This window comes from Elgaria multicarinata, chromosome 1 (genome assembly GCF_023053635.1).
Source record: "Elgaria multicarinata webbii isolate HBS135686 ecotype San Diego chromosome 1, rElgMul1.1.pri, whole genome shotgun sequence".
Lineage (NCBI taxonomy): Eukaryota > Metazoa > Chordata > Lepidosauria > Squamata > Anguidae > Elgaria > Elgaria multicarinata.
Genome location: NC_086171.1, coordinates 104045064 through 104061592, shown reverse-complemented (window position 1 = coordinate 104061592; position 16529 = coordinate 104045064).

Below are 16529 nucleotides of genomic sequence, written 5' to 3'. Positions count from 1 at the left end.
AAATGCTGGGTGGGTGATGGGAGGAGTGAGGGCTATGGGGTGGGGCAAAGGAAAGGGGTCAAGGGAAATTATTAGGGGTGGAGGCTGGAAAGAAAAAGGAGGATGAGGCAGATTCAAGAGGGAGGGAGGATGGAGCAAGAACTGGGTTGCATGGAGAGACAGAGGGCAGGGCCAGTGCCAAACTATTTTGCACCCTAGGCAGGTGAGCTGCTTTCACCCACCCACCCCCACCCCAGCGTACCTGGGCGCGGGGTGCCATCTCGCCCGCCCAGCCAAAGCGAAGCCAGGACGCTGGGGGGGGCCCGTCAGAATGGTGCGCCCGGACGAAAGCCACTCTGGGAGAGCGACTTCTGGGCGCACCATTCTGAAGCCCCCCGCCAGCCCCCCTACCCCAGCGTTCTGGCTTTGCTTCGGCTGGGCGCCCACCCAGCTGAAGCGAAGCCAGGATGCTGGGGCAGGCGGGCGGCTTTGGAACGGCACACCCAGAAGCCGCCCTTTCAAAGCCGCTGTGGGAGAGCGGCTTCCAGGTGCAGCATTTGGCGCCCCCCTTACCTTGGCGCTCTAGGCAGCTGCCTGAGTGGCCTCTATGGTAGCGCCGGCCCTGACAGAGGGAGCCTAGAAAAAGAAGGGGGAAGAGGTGATAGAGACTGAGCAGGTGGGTAGACAGTCATCTTCTTTACTTTGCTCTGCATTTTCTCAGTTGGGACTCTATGTAATGGGGACTCTGGTGGGGAATCGCAGTACAGACATATAGAGACACAGAAGTAGGGATAGAGAAGGGCAAACTTGGAAGTCAGGTTCAGTCCTCCTGCCCTGAACCACACAAGGGAGGGTTTTCCAGAGGGTGAGTGCCACTACAGAGAAGGTCCGCTGTCGTGGTTCTTCATGGCGACATTCCATTCATTTTGGAATGACCAGCAAGAATGCAAGAGGATTTCTATTCCACTTTAAGACTACAGTCCACAAAGTGTCTTAAGATAATTATAAAACACAACAGAATCAACAACCACCTGCTCCTAAAATGAACTCCACTTGAGGAAGAGCCAGGGTGTTCCTACCACAGGGCAGTTGATTTCGTTGGGCCCTGTGGGGGGTGGGGGCAGTCCAGCTGGAGCAGAGCCTAGACAGATTCCTGGAGAAAGCTATCAATAGCTACTATCCTGAGGCTGCCTCCAATATCAGAGGCAGCATGCCTAGGAATACCAGTTCTAAGGAAACGTGTGGGAGGGTGCTGTTGCACTCATATCCTGCTCATGGGTATCCCGTAGGCAGCTGGTTGGGCACTGTGGGAACAGAATGCTGGACTAGATGGATCCTTGGCCTGATCCAGCAGGGCTCTTATGTTCTTAATGTTCTCTTTTCCTGCCCCTGTCTCCCTCACCCGGGGCCAGCATCAAAGGTAGGCATGGTTGAGCGCCTGCTGAGGGCCCACACCCCAGCAGGGGCCCATTGACAAGGGTCCCCTGGAGTCGCTCCTCCTTTTCACTATTGCAGTCTGCTTCTTCACCTGCCTCTCCCTCTGACCAAGACAACAGTGGCGATGTAGAAGCGGAGCAGTAGATGCCACTTCCTACTTGCTCATTGGCTCTCTGCTTGTCAAGCAAGTATGTGGTAGAAATTATGGGAAAGAGTATGTGGAGCAGCAATAACAGCTGGTGACAATGGTGGAGAGGTCAACTCACTGAGGTCCATTCAGTGTGTCTTGTCCAAGGGCCCTCAGAAACCTGGAGCTGCCACTGCCTGACTCTTCCCTTTCCATCGGGCAAAAAACTAGCATATCAGAGGCCCTTGCTAGACAAGGGTTTAGGCAGGGCTGATACCCGGGCTCACCCCTGTGCGTCCAGATGACGCACAGGGGATCCCAGGGTCAACCCGGGCTAAACCCTCCCTTGGCCGAGGATAACCGGATCCGTTTGTGGCCCGGTATTTCTGCAGCCCTGGGGGGGGGGATTGCGGGGGGGGGAGATGGCCGGGGGGGGGGAGAGCGGAGCCAGGGTGGGGAGATTGCGGCTGGCGGGTAGAGGGGCCATCGGACATGGCAAGAGGGTAGGGGGGCAATCTGGGGATCAGACATGGCGGGGGGTGGAGGGGGCATCTGACATGGCGAGTGGGGGGGGGCGAGCAGGCAGGCGAGTGGGCGAGTGAGCAGGGGGGGGGGCGGGGGATCGGACATGGTGGGCGGGGGGGCATTGGACATTGTGGGGGGGAATTGGAGGCAGGAGGGAGTGGGGAACCCTTCAAAAACAAAAACTAAAAAACTACCTTGTCGTTGGTGCGCTCCTGCACACATGGCCCCTTTAAGTTTTTTTAAAAATGGCTGATGCGACAGGGCTTTCCCTTACCCCGTCGCGTGTCACGTGTAGACTGGGCGACGGCCCGCGCTAGCTGCAGCGCGGCCTCGCCCCAACTCCCCACCGGATTAACAGGTAGGTCTAGCAAGGGCCAGAGAGAATGTAGCCTACAACTCTTCCCCCATACATCTAATATACAAGGGGGGAGTTCCCCCCTCATACGTGGAAGCATTCAGTTATGTGATTTCTTCATCTATAGACTGAAGTGGTATCATCTAGGAAAGGTTTTACTCCCTCAATCAAGAAATTTAAAAGTAATTAATATCAGTAAATTACTTTAAAGCTAGCTGGGAAAGCTGCATTTATTATAATGACTATAGGCATTTCTTCCCTAGATTTAGCGATATGTAGCCTAACTCAATATTCTCCCAGATACTTGGGTAAGATTTATAAATAAGAGTTCTTTTTAAGATGTCTTTTCTCTATGAATTCCCTCTCATTAGCAACTTGAAGGAGGGACAAGCAGGGCCGGTGCTACCATAGAGGCCACTCAGGCGGCCGCCTAGGGCGCCAAGCTAAGAGGGGCGCCGGGCACAGCACAGCACTCACGTGCGTTGGCTGTGAGCCAGCCCAGCCCGAGGATGCAGATGGGCCTGGGCGGGCGAGATGGCGCCCCACGCCCGCCCAGCCAAGGCGAACCCAGGGACACTGGGGTGGGGGTGGGGCAGCTCCACATTCGGACTTCTGGAACGTGCCCGGAAGAGATAGAGAGAGAGAGAGAGAATGTATGGGTGAATGGGGTGCAGGGGGTCTTTGAGTAAATGCATGTGTTCATGCGTGTGTTTGTTTGGAGTGAGTGATGCTGAGTGTGTGCGCGCGCGTGTGAGTTGGGGGGATGATTTGGAGGTGATATTCCTGTTAAATAATGCATTTTAGACCCATAGAAGTTCCTTTCCAATTTGTTTGCTATAATTGGCATGACGTATTTCTTGCACTTTAAAATAAAATTAGCAATTTCAAGTTTTGTGCTTCTTATTTTTTCCAGGAAACATATGTTCTTAAAAATCAAAGTTGGCATTTTTTTGGGGTGGTGGTGAAAGTAGCTCACCTTGCCTAGGGCGCAAAATAGTGTGGCACCGGCCCTGGGGACAAGAATAGATGGATGATCCAGGGCCCTATTCTGTTTATGATTAAATATTATTGGCTACCCCACATTTTGTGACATTCCTCTGTAAGGAGTTGGAGGAAATTGTTAAGGGAAATGCTTTGGGATGACCACATGCAAAGGTGGGCAAAGGTTATGTCCCATTAACTGTTGTGCAAGAGAAGGAATTTCAGCAATTTCTGTTTGTCATGTCGAGATCAGAAAAGTTGCAGCTGCTAAAATTCCCTGCTCCACACAACTTCCTGCTCGTACTCTTCGTGGCCAGTAGTGGAGCAATATCCTACCCTGGGAACACTTTTCATCATAGAATTGACACAGGCGTAGGCCTACAACATAGTCCTTGTAGGCTTTAAAGGCAAGGATGGGGGACTGATAGGCTAAGCCATGTTTAGGAATACCCGGAACACCAAACAGTGTGGAATTCAGTTGCAAAAATATAGATTAAAGGGTAGTAAAGCAATACCTCTTTTGAGATCCTAACTAACCCAAAGCAAAGAGCAAACACGGAGAAGAGGAGGTTGTGGATGGACCAGTCTGGAACAGTCTATCCATGGACTAATTTTAACAACCTGAACAAAAAATTGCCCAGGAAAAGAATGTTTAAAGGCTCAGTTTCCCAAGGGGGGGGGGAGGTCCCTAGAACGAAGAGGACCAGAAGAGATCTGAAGGTACTGTTACACCTTCTGTGATTGGTTTTGGGGAATCTACATGCACTGCAAGTCTTGAGGTATACAAAAGTGAATTAGGTAGAGGTACTTTCACCTTTCTGGTTGCTAACAACCAGTGATTTTTTTCCCTGGAGGTAAGGACTTTTCAGGAGTGGAGGAATTTTTTTCACCAAGGGTTTGGAATTGTCTGTTTAGGTCACCCCTTAACTAGGCTGCCAGGAAGACTTCTGCATATATCTGGAGCACCCATGCACTGCATACTCTCATGAGGGCAACTCCTCTTAATTCAATTACAGTAGAGAACTCTTAGGTTAATGTAGATTATATTAAATGACATCAGCTTGCACACTATCTGGAATTTTCTGCTCCTGGCTGTTCATAAGCCACATGTTTAACAGTCTTCCAGAACAACTACACTTTTGACAAGGTACTAGGGTGATGCCTACAAATAATGCACAGAAGCCAAAATATATTCTAGACTGGACCCTGGGTTGTTCTTATTCATAATAAGAATAATTTTGTAAACCGCCCAGAGAGCTTCGGCTATTGGGCGGTATAGAAATGCAATAAATAAATAAATAAATAAATAAAATATATTACAAGAAGTGCCCACTGTCATATATTCTGCAAATTTTAAAATACATGATTGAAACAGTGAAATTGACTAAGGCCATGGCTAGACCATTTTATTTATTTATTTATTTAAGGATTTTTATGCCGCCATTCAGCCAAAAAAGGCTCTCATGGCGGCTTACAAAAGTATTTCTTGACAGTCCCTGCCCACAGGCTTACAATCTAAAAGACATGACACAAAAGGAAAGGGGATTGGGAGGGAGGAGGAGGAGGGGGAAAAGGAAAGCAAACTCAGGCACTACAATCTTAGTTGGAAAGTTCAGCAGTTACAGGTGACAGCAGGAGGGAGGGGGCTCTCAGCTGGAGCTGGACCCAGGCACGGTGGAGAGGTGCCTGGCTGCTGCTTCCTCCCTCTCTGGTGGCCTCTGCAGTTACAGTCGGTAGCAGGAGGGAGGGGGCTCTCAGCTGGAGCTGGACCCAGGCATGGTGGAGAGGTGCCTGGCTGCTGCTTCCTCCCTCTCTGGTGGCCTCTGCAGTTACAGTCGGTAGCAGGAGGGAGGGGGCTCTCAGCTGGAGCTGGACCCAGGCATGGTGGAGAGGTGCCTGGCTGCTGCTTCCTCCCTCACTGGTGGCCTCTGCAGAGACAGTTGGTAGCAGGAGGGAGGGGGCTCTCAGCTGGAGCTGGACCCAGGCACGGTGGAGAAGTGCCTGGCTGCTGCTTCCTCCCTCACTGGTGGCCTCTGCAGAGACAGTTGGTAGCAGGAGGGAGGGGGCTCTCAGCTGGAGCTGGACCCAGGCACGGTGGAGCTACACTAGTATATGAAACGTTTTTACAGTCATCGAACGTTTTGTTTTTGAACGATTTAAAACGTAGCAGTTTTTAAAACATTTACTTACTTTTCTCTTTCCGTGGGAATGCATTCCTTTTGGCCACACTAAGAAAAGAAATCCATTTGTTCTCCCCACCCCCGCCAATTTCCCCTCCCACTTCCTCTTCTCTCCCAGAATCTCCCACTTACAAAAGATCCTGCAGCCTCTCAAAAGTGAAACTAAAAGTGGCTTCAAAAAGAGGCTTGAAAGAAAAAAACGGCTCCAACTTCGGGCACGGAAATTACATAAACATGCCCCCAGGAATGCGATTGGCTAATTAAGAACTACAGAAAACCCATTTAATACGATGAAATCGGCCACATCATACCAAATAGAACGACTTATTTCAGAGAAGTTCAAAATAAAAACCGGAGAACAGGCAACAATAAAACATCACAAACTGAACGTCATGTGGCCAAATACTACCAAATGCACATTTAAAAACGGTATGACACGTTCTAACTTGACTAGTGTAGATCCCCCAGGCCTATATCCCGAGATTGTCCTGGGATCCTCCTTGTACATCGAAATGACACACAGGGGATCCCGGGAGCAGGCAGGGACGACCCCTCCATTTGCCTGGGATAATCCTTAGGTCTAGCTAAGGCCCAAACATCCATTGCTCTTAAACCTTATTTATCCATTCTGCTTTTGCTAGGTTCAGTTTGGATTCTAATATTTAGGGGGGGAAATTCGGGCAACTGTCATCAAATACAGCACAGGTATTTGCACATCAATATAGGTTGGATAAACCTATCATAATTCAGCAAGCATATAAAATTAATCTAGTGCATGTTAATGACTTTGAGATTATGTGCTTAACTCTCTGTGTGTGAAAAAGGGCCATAGGCATGGAAACCGTGGGATTTGGAGTCCTCATATTCAACAGCAGAGGCTTGGGGGAACCAGCTGAGTCTGCAATCCTATATAGTGTATGGCATACACAGTTAGGTGATGGGAAATGTACTTCAACATGTCTGGAGAGTGCCAGGTTGGGGAAGGCTGCAGGACTCCATGCTTGGAGAAAGTGTGGTTCGACCATTCATGGATGGCAACTTTCCCCTATATGAAAGGTGAATGCAGGGCTACAGAATTTCTTTCAGCCCGAGGGCCACATTCCATTTCAGACAAGCTCTTGGGGGCCACATTCCAGTGATGGGCAGGGCCAAAGGCAAGAGAGGAGGAGCCAAGCGGACTAAAAATACCAGTCTATTTAATCTTAAAGCACTCACTGCCAGTAAGCAAGCTGTAGGGGAGGCATTTCAGCCTTTTGGAAGCAGGGAAAAGCTACACGAAAGCTGGGAAACCATCACGCACAATCGTGGTTGGGACAAAGGGGGGGGGAGAGGTGGTGGCTGGGAAGGGGGGCTTCTGGGGAACCCTGGAATGCCAGATTGGGACCATCAGAGGGCTGATTTGGCTTCCAGGCCTGGGGTTCCTGCCCCCCATGGCTTAATAGCCCGGTTGCTGAATAGGGTTGTAGCCAACACGGTTTTTGGAGGAAATAAGAAGAATATTTCAAAAATAATAGAGGCTGTCAAGTTGCCTTGGAAACGGTGTGGAACTTCTTCAAGGCTGTAATTCAAGGCAAATGTATCACTGTGGCTTCATGTTATGAAACAGTGGGAGGCAGACAGAGCTGTTACACTGAGTCAAATCCAAGGTACAGAAAGCAGGCATAACATACTTGGAGGGAAACATGGCACAGCTGCCTCAGCAGGAAAAATCAAATCTAGATCTTCTGAAGACTAATGGAGCACTGAAGGAGCAAAATGTTACTCAGCAAGGGACCCAAGTAAGTAAGTTTTTAACCGGATGCCTTTCTACTAAACTTGCACTGAGTAACGTGGCATCATACAAGAAGAATCACTTGTTAATCACTAGAGAACTTGGAAAACTTTGCCAGGTATTATTCAAAGCTTTACTCATCTGAGAAACCTACAAGCGAGGCTGTGGAACAGTCTATAGTTTAACAACTGAAAACCACTTTCTAAGGAAAAGACAGCTTTTTATTCATAGGGTGATGACAAGTAAAGGAGTAGTGATTCTAATTTTAAAAAGTGTAAAAGAGCAACAAGGTGGCAGGAAGAGACTGCTTCCTAGTAAAAAAAAAAATAGCAACAAAATCCCAGTTTATCAATGTCATGGGTTTTGCAAGTGTGTTATTCAAACTATATGGAGTCCCTAAACCTATCAACCAATGTCCTTTTAAAACCAAGACACAGACATTTTAATATTGATTTAATTTCCATTCTTGCTAGTAGATTAAACAAAATCATAGGACAATACACAGGACAGAGCAGTTGCTTACCAAAAAGGCAGGTAGTGAATAACATTAGGAACAAATATAAGAAAAACACACTCCCTTAACTATAGCTCCTAATACACACACACACACACACACACACACACACACACACACTTTGGTCGCTTAGAAAGCATATGAACATCAGCATGGGTTTCCACGGGCAATCAAGGTCCTCTAATATCCCCATAACTCCTTTAAAAACTAAGGCCAAAAAAAATGGCTATGGGTGCCATTTTTTGGTAGAAAGGCAGGATACAAACCAAATCAATAAACGTCAGATCAGGTTGCTTCCAGGTAAACCAGGAAACACAACAGGGGTGTGTTTTCCTGAGAAATACCATTTGCACTTCAGCATAGAATCATAGCATAGTAGAGTTGGAAGGGTCCTATAAGGCCATTGAGTCCAACCCCCCGCTCAGTGCAGGAATCCACCCTAAAGCATCCCTGACAAATGGTTGTCCAGCTGCCTCTTGAAGGCCTCTAGTGTGGGAGAGCCCACAACTGGTTCCATTGTCGTACTGCTCTAACAGTGAGGACGTTTTTCCTGATGTCCAGCCGGAATCTGGTTTCCTGTAACTTGAGTCCATTATTCCATGTTCTGCACTCTGGGAGGATTGAGAAGAGATCCTGGCCCTCCTCTGTGTGACAACCTTTCAAGTATTTGAACAGTGCTATCATGTCTCCCCTCAATCTTCTCTTCTTCAGGTTAAACATGCACAGTTCTTTCAGTTTCTCTTCATAGGGCTTTGTTTCCAGATCCCTGATCATCCTGGTTGCCCTCCTCTGAACACGCTCCAGCTTGTCTGCATCCTTCTTGAAGTGTGGTGCCCAGAACTGGACACAGTACTCAAGATGAGGTCTAACCAGGGCCAAATAGAGAGGAACCAGTACCTCACGTGATTTTGAAGCTATACTTCTATTAATGCAGCCCAAAATAGCATTTGCTTTTTTTGCAGCCACATCACACTGTTGGCTCATACTTAGCTTGTGATCTACAACAATTCCAAGATCCTTCTCGTTTGTAGTATTGCTGAGCCAAGTATCCTCCATCTTCTCACTGTGCATTTGGTTTCCTTTTCCTAGGTGTAGAACTTGACATTTATGTCTATTAAATTTCATTCTATTGTTTTCAACGGAATGAAAACTGGGCATGTTTAGCCTGGAGAAGAGAAGGTTGAGGGGAGACATGATAGCACTCTTCAAATACTTAAAAGGTTGTCACACAGAAGAGGACCAGGATCTCTTCTCGATCCTCCCAGAGTGCAGGACATGGAATAATGGGCTGAAGTTACAGGAAGCCAGAATCTGGCTGGACATCAGGAAAAACTTCCTGACTGTTAGAGCAATACGACAATGGAACCAGTTACCTAGGGAGGTTGTGGGCTCTCCCACACTAGAGGCCTTCAAGAGGCAGCTGGACAACCATCTGTCAGGGATGCTTTAGGATGGATTCCTTCATTGAGCAGGTGGTTGGACTCGATGGCCTTATAGGCCCCTTCCAACTCTACTATTCTATGATTCTATGAACTCACAGGGGCTTCCCATACAGCATAGCCCTTGATCCTAACCCCCCCGCCAAACATCAAATTTTAGGAACATCCTCTTTTTTCTCCCCACATGGCCCAAGAAATAAGAGCTCTTTGCAGTTCTGAGATCCCTCTCCTTTATTATGGATCTCCACAGCTCATTCTGAGCACCAAACTACTTTTGGTGCTTGAACAACCATAACATCAAATGCAGTTGTGTGCCTCAATCAGTGTGGTGTAGTGGTTAAGGTGTTGGACTGGGAGTTGGGAGATCCGGGTTCTAGTCCCCACTTGGCCATGGAAACCCACTGGCTGACTGACTTTGGGCCAGTCACATACTCTCAGCCCCAACCTACCTCACAGGGTTGTTGTTGTGAGTCTAACATGGAGAGGAGGAGGAGGATTATGTATGCCGCCTTGGGTTCCTTGGAGGAAAAAAGCCAGGATATAAATGTAATAAATAAATAATCATTTGTTGCCAATTTTAACCCATTAAGCCCTACATGGCTCAAGACCTCAAGGATTGCCACTCCTTGTATGAACTGTCTAGAAAGCCTCAACTATTGGGCAGTATAAAAATGTAATAAATAAAATAAACCTACCCAGTCCCAGAGGTTAGTTACAGAGACTCTCTTCTGAGTGCCCCCTCCAGAGTTCAAAAGGGTAACAGGCAGTTCAGGAACAGTCCTTTTCTATGATAGCTCTGTTTTAATGGAACACTCCCCACAAGAAGTGTATCTCACATCAACACTAATCTTTTCAGCGCCAAGCAAAAACATATGTATTTCCCCAGGCATTTGGACATAAGTTATGCCCCAATCGTTGTGGGCTGGTTGTTCATTCTAAGTTGCGAGCAGTGTGGGTGTGTGTTAAGCTTTTGTGTATTATGCATAAACTTTACACATTGCATTCTTTTTATGATGTTTATTTGTATCATAGTGCTGATAATGGTTTCTATTGATTTGGGAGGATTTATTTTATAATTATTATGGATGTCTGTATTTATGTGTGTAACTGGCTTTAAGACTGTCTTTTGCAATAAAAGGTGATGCATACATTTTAATAACTAAACAAAACAAAAAGGGCAAGGTTCCCAATAACGATACCAATATAAACACTACTTTGGCCACATAATGAGAAGACAGGATACCCTGGAGAAGAGGCTGATGCTAGGAAAAGTGGAAGGCAAAAGGAAGAGGGGCCGACCGAGGGCAAGATGGAGGGATGATATTCTGGAGACTTGACCTTGGGGGAGCTGGGGGTGGCGACAGCCGACAGAAAGCTCTGGCGTGGGCTGGTCCATGAAGTCAAGAAGAGTCGGAAGCGACTGAACGAATAAACAACAAAGTGTAAGGCCAATTAGTTGCAAAGTTTATAGGCATACTCACAAGTAGAATTGTGCCAATTGGTTTACATATGTACACAATCCACCAGAATTCCAAAATAACTGTATTTGTAAGTTGTTTAGAAATTCTGGTGGATTGTGTACATATGTAAACCAATCAGTACAATTGTACTTATATTTCTATTATAAATTTGACAACTAATTGGCCCAGTGCTATTTTATAGGTCTCTGAGATTAGGAATATACATTTTAATAACATATAAAGCAGCGCCGGTGCTACCATAGAGGCCACTCAGGCGGCCACCTAGAGCGCCAAGCTAAGAGGGGCGCCGCGCAGTACTCACTTGCGTTGGCTGTGAGCCGGCCCGGCCCAAGGTTTCAGCTGGGCCTGGGCGGGCGAGATGGGGCCCTGCGCCCGCCCAGCCGAAGCGAAGCCAGGAATGCTGGGGTGGGGGTGGGGGTGAAGCTTCACATTTGGACTTCTGGAACACGCCTGGAAAAGGGGGAGAGAGAGAGAGAGAGAGAGAACGTATGGGTGAATGGGGTGCATGGGGTCTTTGAGTGAATGCATGTGTTCATGCGTGTGTTTGTTAGGAGTGAGTGATGCTGAGTGTGTGTGTGCGCGTGTGTGTGAGTGGGGGGGGATGATTTGGAGGTGACATTCCTATTAAATAATGCATTTTAGACCCATAGACATTCCTTTCCAATTTGTTTGCTATAATTGGCATGACATATTTCTTGTACTTTAAAATAAATTTAGCAGTTTCAAGTTTTGTGCTTCTTATTTTTTCCAGGAAACATCTGTTCTTAAAAATCAAAGTTGGCATTTTTGGGGGCAGGGGTTGAAAGTAGCTCACTTTGCCTAAGGCGCAAAATAGTCTGGCACCGGCCCTGATATAAAGCAAGGAACAAACAAGGGATGTAATTTAAACTATCAAAGGGTCATGCAGGTGAATGTACACTGAACTCTTCCCCTTCCCCATCTGTTGTACTTACTCCCAGTCTGTCCTGCCTCAGTCATTTTCCTCTACTGCCCAAGGTGGGCTCCAAACCGGAAAATGAGCCTGGCTGGGTAAAAAACATCAGAGAGGGGCTGAAGAGGTGGAAAAGATAAGAGGATTTAGCAGCCCGACCATCATGGTGCTTGAGCATCATTTTCTTGGTAGAAAGTGGGCTAGAAACGGAATAAATAAATACGGGCAACTCTACATTTGAAGGCATGATGGCAGCAGGGCCCTTTGTACTTCCAGCTTCAGATACTGGCAAGTGGTTTTCTTTCCGTTGAGTGATCTGATGGGGCTCTATTGCTTTTCCTTTTAGTCACTTCAGCGGCTCACTTCTACACCAAAATATGGATGTTATGTGATGACGGGAGCTTATAAGTATCAATGGATCAGACCAATGGTTCATCTAGCCCAGTGGTTCCCAAAGTGGGCAGTACCACTACCTTGGGGGCGGTGGGATTGCATAGGGGCAAGGGGGCGGCAGGGGGGCGCTCGAGGTGGTCTTTTCCGTACCAGGCGTTTTGATTACAGAAGGAAATTTCCCAGACATTGGGAAACTGGTATCCCTTCATCAAGCCCATCCATCACATTAAGAATTTACAGAAGAGTGAGGTACTCTACCCTAGTTACTAAATGTGATGTCTAATATTCTCACTAAATGACTATCAGACTTTGAAAAGATGATATCACTGGATCAAGTTCATCAATTATGTTTAATTGAATAAACTAAAAAAATGTAATTGGATTTTGAATAAATATTTAATTGTTACTGTTTTGAATTTTATTGTTATTATCTTCCTTAGTGGGTTGTTGATGACCGCTATTCTGAATAATGATTTTTATAGTGTAGGGTAGGGGCACTGGGCATGAGTTTGTGGAATCAAGGGGGTGGTTACCTGAAAAATTTGGGAAGCACTGATCTAGCCCAAGCAGAGGCCTCTGGAAAGTGCACAAGCATGACAGGAGGGCAATAGCCCTCCTCTTCCTCCCAATTCTCAACAACCTCTGGCAAAGTCATGCACCCCGAAGAGGGGCTACAACCCAAAGCGGAGCGAAGTGACTGATGGCAAAAACGTTGCTAGATGTTTAGTCCTTGCTGAGTTCAAAGTGTGGCCCCCAGTTAAAAATGTATTGGTAATGCATAATTGTAAAAGCTTAGACATGAACTGTACAATTATAGTATTTGCAGGGGTCTGGGCAAAGATCTAGAAAATATAATTATGAGATATCCAAGGAAGTTAAAAATAATTTATAGGCTTCATGGCTACAGAAAAATCTGAACCCAAAATTGCGCTAACATTAACAGAGCAATCCTATATACTTCTGCTCAATAGGTCTTGAGTTCAGCTTACTTCCAGGTTAATTCCAAGACTGCAGACTAAAGTATCCTGAATGCTCAGAAAATAAAATAAGCAGAATATTTAACTGTTCTCAGGAAAAGGCAACTAATAAGTAGCCTATTTTGACACTAGAATAATAGAATCAGAGAAGAGATCCTGGCCCTCCTCTGTGTGACAACCTTTCAAGTATTTGAACAGTGCTCTCATGTCTCCCCTCAATCTCCTCTTCTCCAGGCTAAACATGCCCAGTTCTTTCAGTCTCTCTTCATAGGGCTTTGTTTCCAGACCCCTGATCATCCTAGTTACCCTCCTCTGAACACGCTCCAGCTTGTCTGCATCCTTCTTGAATTGTGGAGCCCAGAACTGGACGCAATACTCTAGATGAGGCCTAACCAGGGCTGAATAGAGAGGAACCAGTACCTCACGTGATTTGGAAGCTATACTTCTATTAATGCAGCCCAAAATAGCATTTGCCTTTCTTGCAGCCATATTGCACTGTTGGCTCATATTCAGCTTGCGATCTACAACAATTCCAAGATCCTTCTCGTTTGTAGTATTGCTGAGCCAAGTATCCCCCATCTTGTAACTGTGCATTTGGTTTCCATTTCCTAAATGTAGAACTTGGCATTTATCCCTATTAAATTTCATTCTGTTGTTTTCAGCCCAGCACTCCAGCCTTTCAAGATCACTTTGAAGTTTGTTTCTGTCTTCCAGGGTATTAGCTATCCCACCCAATTTTGTGTCATCTGCTAATTTGATCAGCGTTCCCTGCACCTCCTCATCCAAGTCATTAATAAAAATGTTGAAAAGCACTGGGCCCAGGACTGAGCCCTGCGGTACCCCACTCGTTGCCTCTCCCCAGTTTGAGAAGGTTCCATTGATAAGTACTCTTTGAGTCCGATTCTGTAGCCAACTGTGAATCCATCTAATAGTTGTTCCATCTATTTGCTTTTTTCTTTTAGGATAAGCATTTTTCTTTTATGATCAGGCACTGGCTCGTCACAATACAGAATGCCCTCTTGACATGGCAATAATTATTTTTTGAAGCAACTGCCAGGAAATATCCTTTGCTTCCACACCAAGAAGTGTCTCCAATGCGACATTACGAATGGAGAGTGGATTAATTAGAATTGAAGCTAATGTGTGGCAAATTACTATATTTACCTGGCTTAGACTTAAGCTGACCCCAGCAGGGCTGCTTCCCTAATTTTACAAGACAATTATCAGATGAAATGGTGGAACATTATCAAAGAGAAATTATGCACATATGGGCTCACTACAGAACATCTACTAGCCATAGGTTTAGAAAAAGCCAAAGACCTTGTTAAGCAGCGTATTTGGGATATTGAACTGCAGAACGATCTAAGCCAAATCCTATATATTTACCATTCTCAAGATATACAGGGCGGTGGCCCTGCGGCCTATCTGAGCTCCCTTACATATTATAAATACAGGTGGGCGTTTACTAGGGCTTGCTATAATGCTCTCCCTTCCAAGTTCACAGAAGGCAGATATCAAGGAATTCCAGGCCCCCAAGGGTTATGCCCATGTGATTCAGGTGAGATAGAGACATCCTCTCATGTGCTTTTACACTGCTCGTTCTACACAGAGGCCCGGTCAGGCTTAATCCATCCTCTACCACAGGACTTTCCAGGTAACACTGAAGAATTTTATACCAAGTTCCTCCTTGCCGATAGAAACCCCTCAGTTACCTATAAGGTTGCTAAATTCTGCCACTTGGCTATGAGGACACGTCATAACCTATTAACCTCGGAGGACTGTTAAATCTCTGGGAGATGGGAACTAAGGATCTGTACTACTTTGTATGGTTGCTGTTGCTGGATTAATGTTGTGCTGGTCTCGGACCGTAAATAAAGTGATTGATTGATTGATCCTTTGCTTCCCCGTTTAGCGGTCATTTGATTCCACTCATTTTCAGAAAATGCGATGTAAGCAAAAATCTTTCTTCTATCACTATCAGCTAAAGAGGAGAAACTAGTTTAGCCCAAGACTGCATGGGGGAATGCATCGTAAGGCAGACGTATGTAGATGTTTCAACAAGCTGCATCCTGTCATTTGCGTGGCCACAGGAAGGTCAAGTTGCAGCCAGCAGATTTGCTACTATTCCTGATTGACGCAGATTGTACTGTTTCCAGTGAGACCACCGGACAGTAGATGATTTATTAACTGAAGACCCCTTCCAACATTACCATGAGTAGCACGAGGGATTGCAGTGTAAGCCCTTCCTGTGCTGAATGATAACACTGGAAGTTTATGGTCACAAGGGAGGAGCCAGGATAAGGGGAGCCATTGCCAAATCTTTATCTGGAAGATCTCCAGCTCTGCATCACAGATGTAAAGCTCCTAGTATTTATTCCAGGCTTGTGGGGGCTGATATTTAAAATGTTTTCACCCTACTCTTCAGGCAAAAATGCTCCCAGGGACTTACAGATCAATAATTAAAACCACACACACATAACAGTTCCTGCCCACGGACATACAATCTAAAATACATGACACAAAAAGAAAAAGGAATAGGGAGGGTAGAGGCAAAAAAGGAAGCTCAGACGTCAGTTCTTAAAGTTACACAGTTCTATAGATCAGCGGTCCCCAACCTTTTTGGCACCAGGGACTGGTTTCGTGGAAGACAATTTTTCCACAGGCCGGGGGGGGGGGTTTGAGGGGATGGTTTTGGGAAGCTCCCCTGCCCCCCCTCCAGCATCCTGGCTTCACTTCGTCAGGGTAGGTGCCCAGCCGAAGCAAAGCCAGGATGCTGGGGCGGGCAGCTCTGGAACGGCGGCCCGAAAGTCACTCTCCCAGAGCGGCTTCCGGCCGGGCGCACCATTCCGAAGCCGCCCCACCCCAACCCAGCGTCCTGGCTTCGCTTCGGCTGGGCAGGCAAGATGGTGCCCCGTGCCCAGGTACACTGGGGTGGGGTGGGAGGGTGAAAGCAGCTCACCTGCACGGACCGGTTCCTAACAGGCTACAGACCGGTACCTGTCCATGGCCCGGGGGTTGGGGACCCCTGCTATAGAACATTTCAGGGATAGGAGGAGCAAGGAGATGGTCCCTCAGAGCCCATTAAGTGGCCCCACTTCCCTTCTCTTTCTCTACTGTAGCCTGATTGAATGTACCGCCTGTTATAGATTCCTATTCTCTTCTGTGCCCAAAGTGGGCTCTGAGCACAGTCCCATGGTAGCTCACTAGCCTAGATCCCAATCAGTTCAAGCCCTGGAATCCCTAACACTTCCCACACCACCATTATTCCTGCCAGGAACTAGCCAATGCTAGCATGTGAAGGAACCAAATTGCCAGAGCTCTCATACTACTGAAGTTAACTTCAGAAGGGACACATTAAGCCCCCGCGCTGCCTATGTTGTCGATTCCTAACCCAAGAAAGCAAAGGTTTTGCTGAGCTGTGAAATAAACATTGTGCCAA